This window comes from Triturus cristatus, chromosome 5_2, assembly GCF_964204655.1.
Source record: "Triturus cristatus chromosome 5_2, aTriCri1.1, whole genome shotgun sequence".
Taxonomy (NCBI): domain Eukaryota; kingdom Metazoa; phylum Chordata; class Amphibia; order Caudata; family Salamandridae; genus Triturus; species Triturus cristatus.
The window spans coordinates 1,102,725,423-1,102,738,906 of NC_140588.1; positions in this window are offsets into that span (position 1 = coordinate 1,102,725,423).

Here is a 13,484-nt window from a genome sequence, read left to right on the forward strand (position 1 = left end):
AAGTAGGCGTAAATACAGGCGTATACTAGAAACGTCATTTAAAATGATGTCACAAGTGGGTGGATCCATAAGAGAATCCTGCAGTGTCAGCAGAAATATTTGGCAGAGATGCGCGCGCAGCCGCATGACGTGTGATTGACGTGCAACTAGAGGGTGAAGGGGAATTGACATTTAGCTCTACATGTGGAGACAAAAGTCTGGGGGGTCAGGTCAACCTAATCCCAAATCGTATCTAATATCTTTGTTTAAGGAACTGTGTTATCCAAAAGGAAAGGTTTCTCGGACGGAATCTATTCTATACTGACTGTTAGTGCATGTACAAGCGTCTATGTGTCTACATGAGATGTGAGGGGGCAGGTATCTTCCATGGTAACAGGGGCTATGAATTACTTGCAAAAAGACAGCGAGGCCAAGCTCTTTGCTCGGTAGCTGGAAGGATGTTTACCTAAACTACTAGACAGGAATGCATTGGATGAGGAGCGGAGCAGATAACTTGAAGGCTGAATACAGTTTTTGGCAGGCAACAGGCCGCGTCAGGCACCGTTAGCCGCGCAGGGAGTAGGACAAAGTTCATGGATACGGATGCAGGTCCAGGCTGGAGCATTTCAGAGGCAGAAGCAGGAAATGGCTTGATGACAGAATTCAGGGCCTACTCGCCTGAACTGGAAAACTAGAAAAGTGAACCATATAAAGTCGGTGGCCAATCATACTTAGGAATGAAATATTTGACCCATTCATGGCGGATCTGAAAGAGGACATGTTGACGTTGGACGCACATGTATTTGCGTCTTCATAGCTGGAACTGGAGGGAACATACATGTACTTGTAGCATGTACATGGAGCCGTTGGGGTCTAAGATAGGGGACACAATTGACCATAAAAATTCATATTTCCTCATTCCCTCCTTGTCCCCTACGGACCCTTATGAAATATCCATCTTCATCAATCCATCAATCTGTTCATATAGCATCATTTGTTCTTCTTTCTTCTTCCGGGATCTTGAGTGAAAATTCGAAGGCGGGATACACGATGTGGCACACAGACCACAAATCGCTGGCCCACATTGTAGACACAAGCAGCAACTGAATAGAATGAGTAAGCCAATACCTAGGAAGGATAGGATCCTCCATCCCCAGGCTGACAACACGCTCCAGAACCAACCGGACCAAGTCCAGGTGCCTGGATTCTGGTGTATCTGGCTTACGATCTTATGAAGTCGAGTTATAGCTTTATATACTGACGGCGCGTTTTCTGGTATGAAAACACAGCAACTTGATCCGATGACCCTACAAGCTCCGCCCCTATCGGCCAGGATGACGTCAAGGACAAGACGATTTTGAAGAACAACAATCCGCATCGCAGACTGCTCCTCTGTTAAGTTGCCTAAGGCGGAAGTAGTTTCATTCACTACTGCTTCAAGGGTTCTAGTTAATCTACGTATCAACTTACTATTAGTGACTGTACCTATGTAGGGAAAGAAACCTTTATTGAAATCTGTGTATTGCTCCCATGCTGTTTCGGTGTAGTCGACAATCGGGAGATCTCTCTGCTGTCTATTGTGTACTAAATGGGTATTCCTATGGTAATCAGGCGGGGCTAGGAAAACAGGTGGCAGAAGGAATGCAATGTAACAGGTACCATCCCAATCTAGGGGTAGGCATATGTATGCGGTGTGACCACAGATGAAGTAGGAGTGACGAGAAGCTCTAAACGTAGATTTGCCTTTATCACTGAATTCTATTACAGTGGTACATTTACTATGGCCCATGTGAATTGAACCATTCTTTCTTACACATAATTCGCCTCTAACTGGAAATACTGACATAGCGGGCAAGATTGGTGTAGCTTCGGATTCAACATTCAGGATCATGAGATTAAGTGTAAAGTTACCTAATCCATATACTTCATTTTCTAGATCAGTTCCTGTTCTTTTGGGAAGTCCCTCCTTGTTAGGGTATCAGACTTTAAGTAAAACTAGGTTCAGGTTTCCCCAAACCCAGTTGTCTTGATAAACTACTGAATTTGAATCTAGGGAATTAATCAAACTAAACCATGCTCCACAGGAGCCATTGTGGGTGAATGGATACAGAAAGAGAGGCAGAACTCCCTTGTATTTCTGATAGGGAGGGAGTCGGCCACATATCCAACAATTTGTAGCATTGCTGGTCTGATGGGAATGATGTAACATACTAATGAATGTGTTGTTGCGCAGCGCAAATCTATAGGACAACTCATGCGGGGGTAGTTCGCTAAAAGAATGTTCGGCAGTAACATTGAAAGCACGCTTGGAAATAGGGTAATACATGTGTAATAACATACTGGTGATGATAATCAGAAGACTTAGAAAAAACATAATTAACAATGTCACTATGCAATGACTACGAAGTGATTTACAGTACGCATATTTTTTTAGCTGTTTCTGTCTATTTCGGTCTAGAGGATACATGTCAGAGACAAATTCAACCGATTCACCTTGAAGAGGACTTAAACAATCAAATTGTCTGACTTGCTAGACCTTAGTTTCAGTTTATAGTTTTCTTTTTCAGTTTTTTCAACCAGGGGGAGTTTCGAGTCAGTCTGTGAGGGAATGCAGGGCGGATAATTCAAGTCGGATGATAGTCCATGAAATGTTTTGATATGGCTCGAGTGCAACCACCCTTTACGTCCCTCAATCTTCACAGCTGTCCTTGTGGTCAATAAGACGAGTTTAGGCGACTGCCAGCGAGTCTCCAGCGGGTTCCTTCTGTCGAAGTTCCTTATCAGTACCAGATCTCCCGGAACCACGTCATGGGGCTTCACCTCAGTGTTATCGGGAAAAGCTGCAGCTACCTGTGAACGACAAGATTGTAGTGCAGACATCAAGGAAGCCAGGTAATCTGTCAGCATATTACAATCAACATCAGTTATTTTACGGGGTATAGGCGTCCCCCACATATTTGGTGGTCTACCGAAGATCACCTCATACGGGGATAGCCCTGTTCGAGAGTGTGCTACCATTCTCATGTAAAAGAGCGCAACTGGTAAGGCTACTATCCAGTCGACAACTTTTTCTCTACATACTTTGGACAGTCTAATTTTCAAAGTTTGATTATGCCGCTCCACGAGACCTGCTGCCTCGGGATGTCGGACACAGTGGAATTTCCATTGATAGCCTAACAAAAGTGAAACATGTTTCATTAGCTCGGATGAGAACGGTTGGCCATTATCTGAGTACACGACACGGGGCAAACCATACCGTGGGAAGAATTCTCGAACTAACTGTTTGGCAGTAGTCGGGGCAGTGTAATCTGAGACGGGATACGCCTCTGTCCATCGGGAAAGAGCACATGCAACTACGAGGACATATTTGAATCCTCGACATCGTTCTATCTGGATATAATCCATCTGGAGGACTTCAAAAGGGTGATCGGGGGTTTGAAATCCACCCTGTTCTACAGGTACGCCTTTTCCTGGATTGAACTGAAAGCAAATCATACAGGTACGTACTTTCTGTTTAGCTGCTGCTCGCAAGTGTTTATTGAACCAAATGTGTTGAATACTGTCTAGCATAGCTTTCTCTCCTAGGTGCGCTGGACTATGTATTGTGTTAATGATGACTTGAACCATTGAGTCGGGGAGAAACCATATAGATTTTCCCTTTGTCATCCATCCTTGATCCGTTTGGATCCCTCCTAATTCAGTCCATTTCTTTATTTCTTCTGGTGTAGCATGTGTCTGTATGTCAATTACATCAAGGGCAGGATCCTTAACTGTCATGCAGCGTGTTGTTGTCGGAACTATTGTCTTTGTCGTGTCAGTTGTATGAGTCTGATTCTGAGCAGTCTGTTTAGCTGTTCTGTCAGCTAGGTCGTTACCCTGAGAAATAATGTCAGTCACTTTTGTATGGGCTTTACACTTCATAATCGATATTGCAGTCGGCAGATGTATTGCATCTAACAGAGCTTGAATAAGGGGACCGTGCTGGATGTGGGCACCGTGAGAAGTTAAATAACCTCTCTCTCGCCAAAGTACGCCGAAGTCATGGACGACTCCGAATGCATAACGTGAATCTGTGTATATATTGACTTTCTTATTTTTGGCTTGAATACAGGCTTGTGTCAGAGCGATGAGCTCTGCTGCTTGAGCAGACAGGGTGTCTATACAATTTGTTTCAATAACTTCAGTGTCTGTTGTGACTGCATAAGCGGCCACTAACTCTCCTGTACTTGTTCTCATGCATGAACCATCTACATACAATGTCAGGTCTGGATCTGATAATGGAATATCGGTCAAGTCTTGTCTGGGTTTCGTCGTAATAGTAATGACTTCAATACAATCATGTGCCAATGGGTCTGTTCCACTTACTGGCAAAAGTGTGGCAGGATTTAATGTACTACAACGTCTGATTTCTATGTGTGGCTGGAACAATGTTAATTCATAACCCGTCAGTCTTGCTATGGTCAAGTGTTGTGTTTGGGTCCGGTTCAAGAGAACCTCTACTGCATGTGGTACTTGTACTGTCAATTGATGTCCTAACACTATGGCATCACTTTGTCGGATTGCTAAAGCTGTTGCTGCGACTGATTTCAGGCACGCAGGAAGAGCCTGAGCTACGGGATCTAATGTACTGGAAAAATAAGCACATGGCTTATGTGATCCTGCTTGTTCCTGCGTGAGTACTGACAAAGCAGTACCTTCTCGTTCTGTAACAAAAAGTGTAAAACGTTTGCTGTAACATGGTGTTGCTAAAACAGGTGCTTGACATAAAGCTTTCTTTAAGCTTTCAAAAGCTTGCGTATGTTCCTGAGTCCAAGGGAGGACAGTTGATGTCGCTGCCTCCTGTGTTGTCAACTGAATGAGTGGTTTTGCTAGAAATGCATATTGAGGGATCCACTGCCTACAGTACGAAGTGAGGCCTATGAATGCCCGTACCTCCTTTTGTGTCTTGGGTGTCGGCATGTTAACAATTAACTGAATACGGTCGGGTGTAAGCTGTCTTCCCCCCTTGGACAGCAAGTGCCCAAGGTACACAACTTGCTGGACACAGAATTGCAGCTTTGAAGGGGACACCTTGTGCCCCTTGTCGGCTAGGAAATGTAAAACCGTCAGTGATGCTTTTTCACATTCAGGTTCGCTTCGGGCGGTGATCAGCAGATCATCGACGTATTGAAGCAAGGCAGTGTTAGCTGGCATGTGGATACTGTCGAGTTCTCTTTTCAGTGCTTGGCTATAGATGCTGGGGCTTTCTGTGAATCCTTGAGGTGCGCGTGTGAATTTAAAACTTCGTCCATTTAAACTGAATCCGAACAAATATTGGCTTTCCGGATCAATTGGGACGCTAAAGAAAGCGTTCTTGAGATCAATTACAGTAAAGAACGTTGCTTCTGAATCTATGGCTGTTAGCAATGAAGAGATATCTGGGACCACAGGGTATTGTGGTACAATGCATTTATTTAATTCTCGCAGATCAATAACCAATCGATATACTGGTGGTGCTTTTGGATCAGTTCGTTTAAGAATCGGAATTATCGGGGAATTACATATATTGGAGTCCGTTTCTACAACCACTCCTTGTGCAATGAGCTCGTCAATGATTTGCAGTAAAGCCACAACAGCATCTGGCGGTAACTTGTATTGTCGTATTCGTGGTAATACTACTCCTGTTTTGAGTGTAACTCGATATGGTGTAATGTGCATACAACCTACATCAGTGGGGCCTTGTGCCCATAAATGTGCACGTAGATTCTGTAACCGATGATCCATGTCTCTAGACACATAGTGACCTTTAAAGTCACGCAAAAATAGTCGTACTCCTTCCGGAGAACAACATATTACAGCTCCTAGAGCTTTCAATGTTTTTATACCTAACAAGTTTTCTGGGCATGATTTTGTGAGCAATAGATCTGTAGTCCGTGTTAATGGACCGACCGATAAAGCAAGCGGTTGCGATACTTCATTAATAGTGGGCTTTCCTGAAAAACCAAGGGAAATATTTTGTGAGCCTGAGAGGGGTACCCCTGGGACTTCGCTGTGACGGATAGTGGTTCTGCTTGCCCCTGTATCGAGTAGAAACTTTCTGTCTTTCCCTAATACTTGACTCTGTACGTAAGGACCCTCTTGATCTACGGGAACTTCAATAAGGGGTGGGCCAACTTCCCTCTCTAGGCTATTTCATGTGTAGCGCTGATACTCTGGATAGTCATTTTGTGCATACTGGTACATCTGTTGTGTCGTGTTTTGTGTTGCAGCAATAGGCTGTGGCTGTTGTTGTGGTTGTTGTTGTTGTTGTGGTGCGGTCTGTTGTGGAACTGGCATAGGCTGTGTATTCTGAGGTACTTGTTGTTGGATCTGATCCTGTCTAGGCGGACGTGGTCTCTCTTTCGTTATACCCGTAGAGATATTATGTTTTAGAACTGCGCAATCGTGTATATAATGACCTGGCTGTTTACAGTAGTTGCATGTCCCTCTAACAGGACCTACTGAATCATTGGACTGTGTTGTACCCTTTTTATGACCATCAGCTGGAACTGACTGTGCAACAAGCATTTTCATTTTCGTGCCTTTCATACGTCTTTGTTCATTTTCTTGTTCTTCTCTAATTCTATTGTGATGATATTGTAACATTTGTAACATCTGTGACGGTGTGTTACCTTGCCAGGTACTCTCGAATTTTAATACTCTACCTTTAACTTGCGGCAGGGAATTCTCAACTAATTTTGTCACAAACAGATGTGGATACGACTCACTACTTGCTTTTATGCCACTATTAATACCAAAACATTTTTCAAATCGGGAATAGAAATCACTAGTGTCTTCATCTTGTTTTTGTTTACAGGCTGAAATTGCACCCCAGTCTTCCTTTTTCGTAGTTAATAAACGTGGTAGTACCTGTACTAATAATCCTGGTAATGCTGTAGTCTTTTCCCCAAGCCCTGAACCTGCAGCTCGGGCTTTTTCTTCGTTTTCTAATGCTGTCCACTCTATCTTTTGGCCTCCCACCTCCCATTCCTTTTCTTTGAGTTTCTCGTAAATACCGGCAGGCAATAAAACTTTTAATATTTTCATAATGTCCGGATAAGTATACTCTCCCATGAGTAACATGTCTTTTATCTCACGGTGGAAACCTGCTGGGTCTTTGTCATGGCTAGGTACTACTTTCTTCATTTCTAATAATTCAATTTTTGTTATGGGCGTGTACACAAACACGCGTTTAAAAGTATTGTCTTCACCTCTGATTGGGTGTACTTCGCGTAAGGGATTCTGTCTGTCTATGTGATACGTTTTTCTTTCCAATTTGGGGGGAACTGAAACATGTTCTGGGCATACGAAGACAATGTACTGGTGTCGATATTCTAGAATTTCTTTAATTAAATCAGTACCCGAACCTCTCCATTTATTCGTGAGTAATTCTACCAATATATCAGGTAGGGGACCAGGATCGGAACGTTGGCTTCTATACAATATAACGAGGTGCTGTATCATGTATATACCAGCTAAACGCTGTTCGTCTGGAGTAAGATTCAAAAACGTGTGTGCTAAAGTATCATCACTGTATTTTTCAGAACTGTCAGCCCATTGTACTGCTGACCTGGCTAATTCTTGTTCATCCATAGAGTCGAGCATATGATACCCCCTTCGGTCTCGGAGTAATTTATCAGCAGCCTGGAATAAGTGTTCAGGGGACTTCGCATTTAGCATAGGGGCTTGAAAATGTCTGTTACATTCTGGACGTATCGGGCGTATCGGGTCATTAAAGTATCTGGTATTGTTACAAGGTCTTCCCCTACCTACGTAAGCAATCGTTTCTAATTGTCCTGTGGGCATTTCTGATTCTTCCTCCTCCTCTCCCTCTGATTCAGTTTTGTCTGCCTCCGATCTGGCTTTACGTGTTCGTTCTACTTCCTTGCGGATCTTTCGGCACATAGCTACTATACATGTCTGTTTATCGTGTTTTCCCTCTGATATATTCTGACCCCATCTGGTAAGGACTTGCATTTCATCCTGATCTACCTCGGACCTATCTCTGTCTCTGATCAAGCAGTTTATGAAGAAACGTAACAGTAGTCTCTGTACATCCACTTTCTGGTATTCCATGGCTTCGTCAATACTTTCAGGGCCTTGCCCTGTTTGGACAAAGCGATATATATTGTCTAAATGTTTAATCATTCCTGGTAATGTCGTTAAATACGTTGAAGCTCGTCGTATACGTAGTGATGATAGCAGCATTCTGTCATTTTTACCGGGCACTGGGTCATATCTACAATCTATAAGATGTTCCTTAAACATGTCGGACGTTGCTATTTGTGGTGTACGTTGGTTTGCTAAATCTCTAAGAGACGATTTGCTTCGTAATGGTGGCGTGGCGAAAATTGCTGCCGCACCTCCTGTCGCACCTTCTGAGGTGCTAGGCATAAAAGGATTTGTGGGATGTAAGGTAGAAACTGTGGATGCAGGAACAGTTGGATTGTGCGCAGGAGTTTGTGGTTGCGGAGTTGGGGGCGGATGATCTCGGCGTTGAGCACCATCGACAGGTGGTGGGTGTGGCGGAACATTAACATATTCGGGAGCTGCATCGTCTAAATAGGAGGAAAGGAAAATATCTTTTGCCGTCTTAGGATGTGTTTTAATCGGGAGTAATGGGGGTGGCAAATCTTTCGGTATTTCCGGGGTGGCCTTAGGTAAACCTTCGGCCAAGAGAGGATACATACCATTCATAAGAGTGTTTCGTTGCCTGTCTACTTGTTCTGTTTTTACTCGGGTACCTTCCTCAATTAGCATATTTTCTCGGGCTTTATTTGAGTTCTCCCTACTTTTCTCTTCCAGTCTGAGCGCTTTCTCTGTGCGCCTATGCGATTCTTTACGCCATAGTTCAATGGCATCTTTCTGTGACTGTCTGGCTTTCTTTTTCCATAATTCTTCTTCTACTCTCATGATGCAATCTGCATCCCATGTCCCAGCAACGGGCCATCTCTGACTCTCTGCTAAATCCTTGGTGTAGTCCACCCATAAATCAAGATATAATACGGCATCTAGGCCATGCTTATGGTACATAAAATACCCTGGAGTATCCCTAGGTGGAATGGGAACAGCTTCTTCGAGTACTCCTTTTCTAGTTTTGATCTGTCTTAATTTTGAAAAGAACGGCATTTTTAAACCTTGCCACTTGATTCTTACTTGAACTGAACTTGAACACAATTAATACGAAGAACACAATAATGAACATTCATTCATACCACAATTTTTGAACACAGTAAAACATTTAACATTTAACATTTAACGAACAATGATAATTAAGAGAAAACTAACTACTGACATAATACTAATACTAGATAATACTATATTATAAACATGAACATACTGGATATACTGCTAAACAGTACAGATACACTGCTAAAACAGTGCAGACCGGATCTGTGTACCCAAACCCGTCAGGACCGGCACAAACCAATGTGCACGTCTAACTGCCTCCCCAGCAATGGTACTCACCGGGTAGCACGGAACGGAAGGCCTCGGAACTGAACTGAACTGGACCGGACTGGACTCGACTTGACTCGGAAACTTCGGAACCTGGTGGGCCTCTGTATACCTCGGATCTTGCTCTCTCAGCTAGGCTCTGGTCGGGATACTTCGCACTTCTCACCGCCTCGTCTGGGTGTTGATCGCAGCCTCAGTCACCCCCGCTTGGCCGGAGGGAGATACAGGAAATCCTGCGGGTACGCGTTTTTGTCCGTCCAGCTGTGGCAGAGGACCGGGCCTGCAACGCACCTCCGGCGCGTGAGATGAGAAAGTGTCCCTGTTCGGGCGCCAATTTATGTGGTAAATATTTAAATTACCTGTACTATTTTTATGCGGTAAAGTCTAGTAAGAATAACTCAGTCAAAATAAGAGGCAGAATCCGTGGTATTAGAGGTTCTGAAAAGGGCTTTATTCCTTACAAAGGAATCATAGTTCGAACTAGGCAATCTTATTCCATCACCACGAAGGTTCAGGAAGGGATAGGCAATACATTATTGACAAGTAATAATATATATATGAAAAGCATTGCATTAAGACAGATGCAGGAGGCGTAACAGCTGATAATACAGATAAGAATACACATACGTAATGAAAAGTAGGCGTAAATACAGGCGTATACTAGAAACGTCATTTAAAATGATGTCACAAGTGGGTGGATCCATAAGAGAATCCTGCAGTGTCAGCAGAAATATTTGGCAGAGATGCGCGCGCAGCCGCATGACGTGTGATTGACGTGCAACTAGAGGGTGAAGGGGAATTGACATTTAGCTCTACATGTGGAGACAAAAGTCTGGGGGGTCAGGTCAACCTAATCCCAAATCGTATCTAATATCTTTGTTTAAGGAACTGTGTTATCCAAAAGGAAAGGTTTCTCGGACGGAATCTATTCTATACTGACTGTTAGTGCATGTACAAGCGTCTATGTGTCTACATGAGATGCGAGGGGGCAGGAATCTTCCATGGTAACAGGGGCTATGAATTACTTGCAAAAAGACAGCGAGGCCAAGCTCTTTGCTCGGTAGCTGGAAGGATGTTTACCTAAACTACTAGACAGGAATGCATTGGATGAGGAGCGGAGCAGATAACTTGAAGGCTGAATACAGTTTTTGGCAGGCAACAGGCCACGTCAGGCACCGTTAGCCGCGCAGGGAGTAGGACAAAGTTCATGGATACGGATGCAGGTCCAGGCTGGAGCATTTCAGAGGCAGAAGCAGGAAATGGCTTGATGACAGAATTCAGGGCCTACTCGCCTGAACTGGAAAACTAGAAAAGTGAACCATATAAAGTCGGTGGCCAATCATACTTAGGAATGAAATATTTGACCCATTCATGGCGGATCTGAAAGAGGACATGTTGACGTTGGACGCACATGTATTTGCGTCTTCATAGCTGGAACTGGAGGGAACATACATGTACTTGTAGCATGTACATGGAGCAGTTGGGGTCTAAGATAGGGGACACAATTGACCATAAAAATTCATATTTCCTCAGTTGCGTCACTTTTGTGACGCAGCAGCGGCGCAAATCCTGCGCCATGGTGCGGGGTATTTACAACGTGACGCATCTGGGAGATGCGTCACGTTGTAAAGCCCTGCGCCACATGTAGGCGTTCCAGGGCAGGTGTGGGCGTTCCGGCGCAGGAACGCCTCCTAAAAGTGGCTGAGTGAAATCGACAAGATTTCACTCAGTCACTTTTCCAGCCATGCTGCGTCACATCCCTGCGCCTGCTTGAAGCAGGCGTAGGGATTGACGCAGCATTTTAGGGATAGGGGCACCCAGAGCCTTGCTGGAGCTGCGTCGCGGTTGCAAAGCAACTCCAGCAATGCACCATCCATACGACGGCAGATGCGTCACGCATCTGCCCATCCGAGTGCCACGGTGCGCCGCATCATGAATGCGGCGCATCAATGGTGGCGCACGAGTGGGCAGATGCGTGGCAACTCCTCTGGCGCATCTCTGCTGATTAGCAGAGATGCGCCAGACGTCATGAATCTGCCCCTTTGTATCCAAATCATCCTCCCCCTTTTTCACAGCATGACTATGAAAAATCAATTTATTTAACTGGTGCATGTGTCTGTGTGAATAGAGAAAATTTCTATGTCAACATCATATATATTGGGGCCGATTGAGGTTTCCTGGCGCATCCCTGCAAATCAGCAAGGATGCGCCAGGAGAGATGGGTCACACAAGTTTACCCTTGCGCCACCCATGATGCGCAGCATTTGCAATGCGGCGCATCATGGCGCAGGAATAAACAGATGCGTGACGCATTCGATGGCGTAAGGTTGCCGCAGTGCTTAAGTTGTGTTGCAAGCGCAACGCAACTCCAGCACTGTTCCAACCTGCCCATCCCTAACATGGTCTGTCAAGCCTTACGCCTGCTTCAAGCAGGTGCAGGGTTTTGATGCCTCATTGTCGGAAAAGTGAGTCAGTCACATATTATAGATTTGACTGAGTCACTTTTCCGAGGGTTATTTCCGCCGTTACACCCACCCTGCATACATTAAACCTGACGCAGGTTTAATGTAGCACAGAGCTTTACAGCGTGACACATCTCCATTGATGCGTCACGATGTGAATAGGGCGCAAACTGGCGCAGGGTTTACACCACCGCTGCGTCACAAAAGTGACGCTACGGCGGCATCAAAGGGGCACAAGTCCCTCATAAATCTGCCCCATGGTTTCCAACATATGTGTCTGTGGCCACAGAACAGTCTTTTGTATTGCATGCGCTCATATGTAAATCCAAACAGACCATTGCAATGCCAATTGATTGGTCATACGATTTGTGCAGAGGGAGATATGGCATAGATTAGCACCTCTGAAGAGAATATATGAGTGACAAGAAACATTGACTTACCAACTGGACCACCAACTTCCAGGCCAAGATGATCGAGCAGGTCAGCCTCCCTGCTGATGACGTCCTGCCAGCGGTGCTTTATCTGGTGGGTTGTCCGCTGGATCTGGAATAGACGCCCCAGATGTTGCTGCACAGTGGTCCACCGGCGCTTGCGCCCTGCTGTGTCATACCCCTGACTGACCCTGCCCCCCATGCTGATCATCCGGGGCAGGTAGTGGAATATTAGCCATATCATCCCGCCAAACTGTCGATCCGTCAAATTTCGAGACCTTCCCGACATGATTTATGATGACGTAAAGGAAACTTAATAAAATCGACAAAGGAAACTTATTTAAGATTGACCTAAGATGTACAATAAAATAACCCACCCCTATATGAAGCCTTAAAACTAACTACCCCAATCGACAAACACCCCACAATACTAATGTTACAGACACACACAAGACTCACAAATCACTAAAGACATAAAAACACACCTCAAAAGACACAGGGGACAGACAAAAGACACTTTGAAAGGCAAATCAGGACACCACAGACTCCAAACAACTCCACCAGCAAGCACACACCGAAAGCAAGTAAGGGAAAGTGAAAGTAACTGTGCACTTCCTGGTTTGGGAGGTTCTGGAATCATTGCATCATTTCCTGCTTCGATGCGACACGTTTTGACGTTTTGCGTCACGCTTCCGTTGATGCGTAGATTATCACTTATTGCAGTTAGGCTCAGGTATGCATGCGTGACGCTTATTTGTTTTGCGTGTTGCATCATGAATTAATAATTACGAAGCGTGACATAAGTCACAGTGCGTCGCGCATTATTGGGATGCTACTGGTTTGTGTGCATTTGCGAGACTTTCCTGTAGATGCGATACTTTACGTGTAAAAGCGTCACTTTTCATGTTGTTATTGCTGCAGAATGTAAAAATTATCCACGCTTTGCTACTTGCGACACTTTACATTGAGATGCAACACTCTTATATTGTGTGAGTGACTCAATCATGATTTGCCACGGTATAGATGTGTATGTGTGAGGGCAGAACTACCAGGAAGTGTAGCATTGTAGCAGCATTTGCATTTTGCACTCCTGAATGCGCAGGTGTGCCACGTATTCACAGAAATATGTTGCATATCC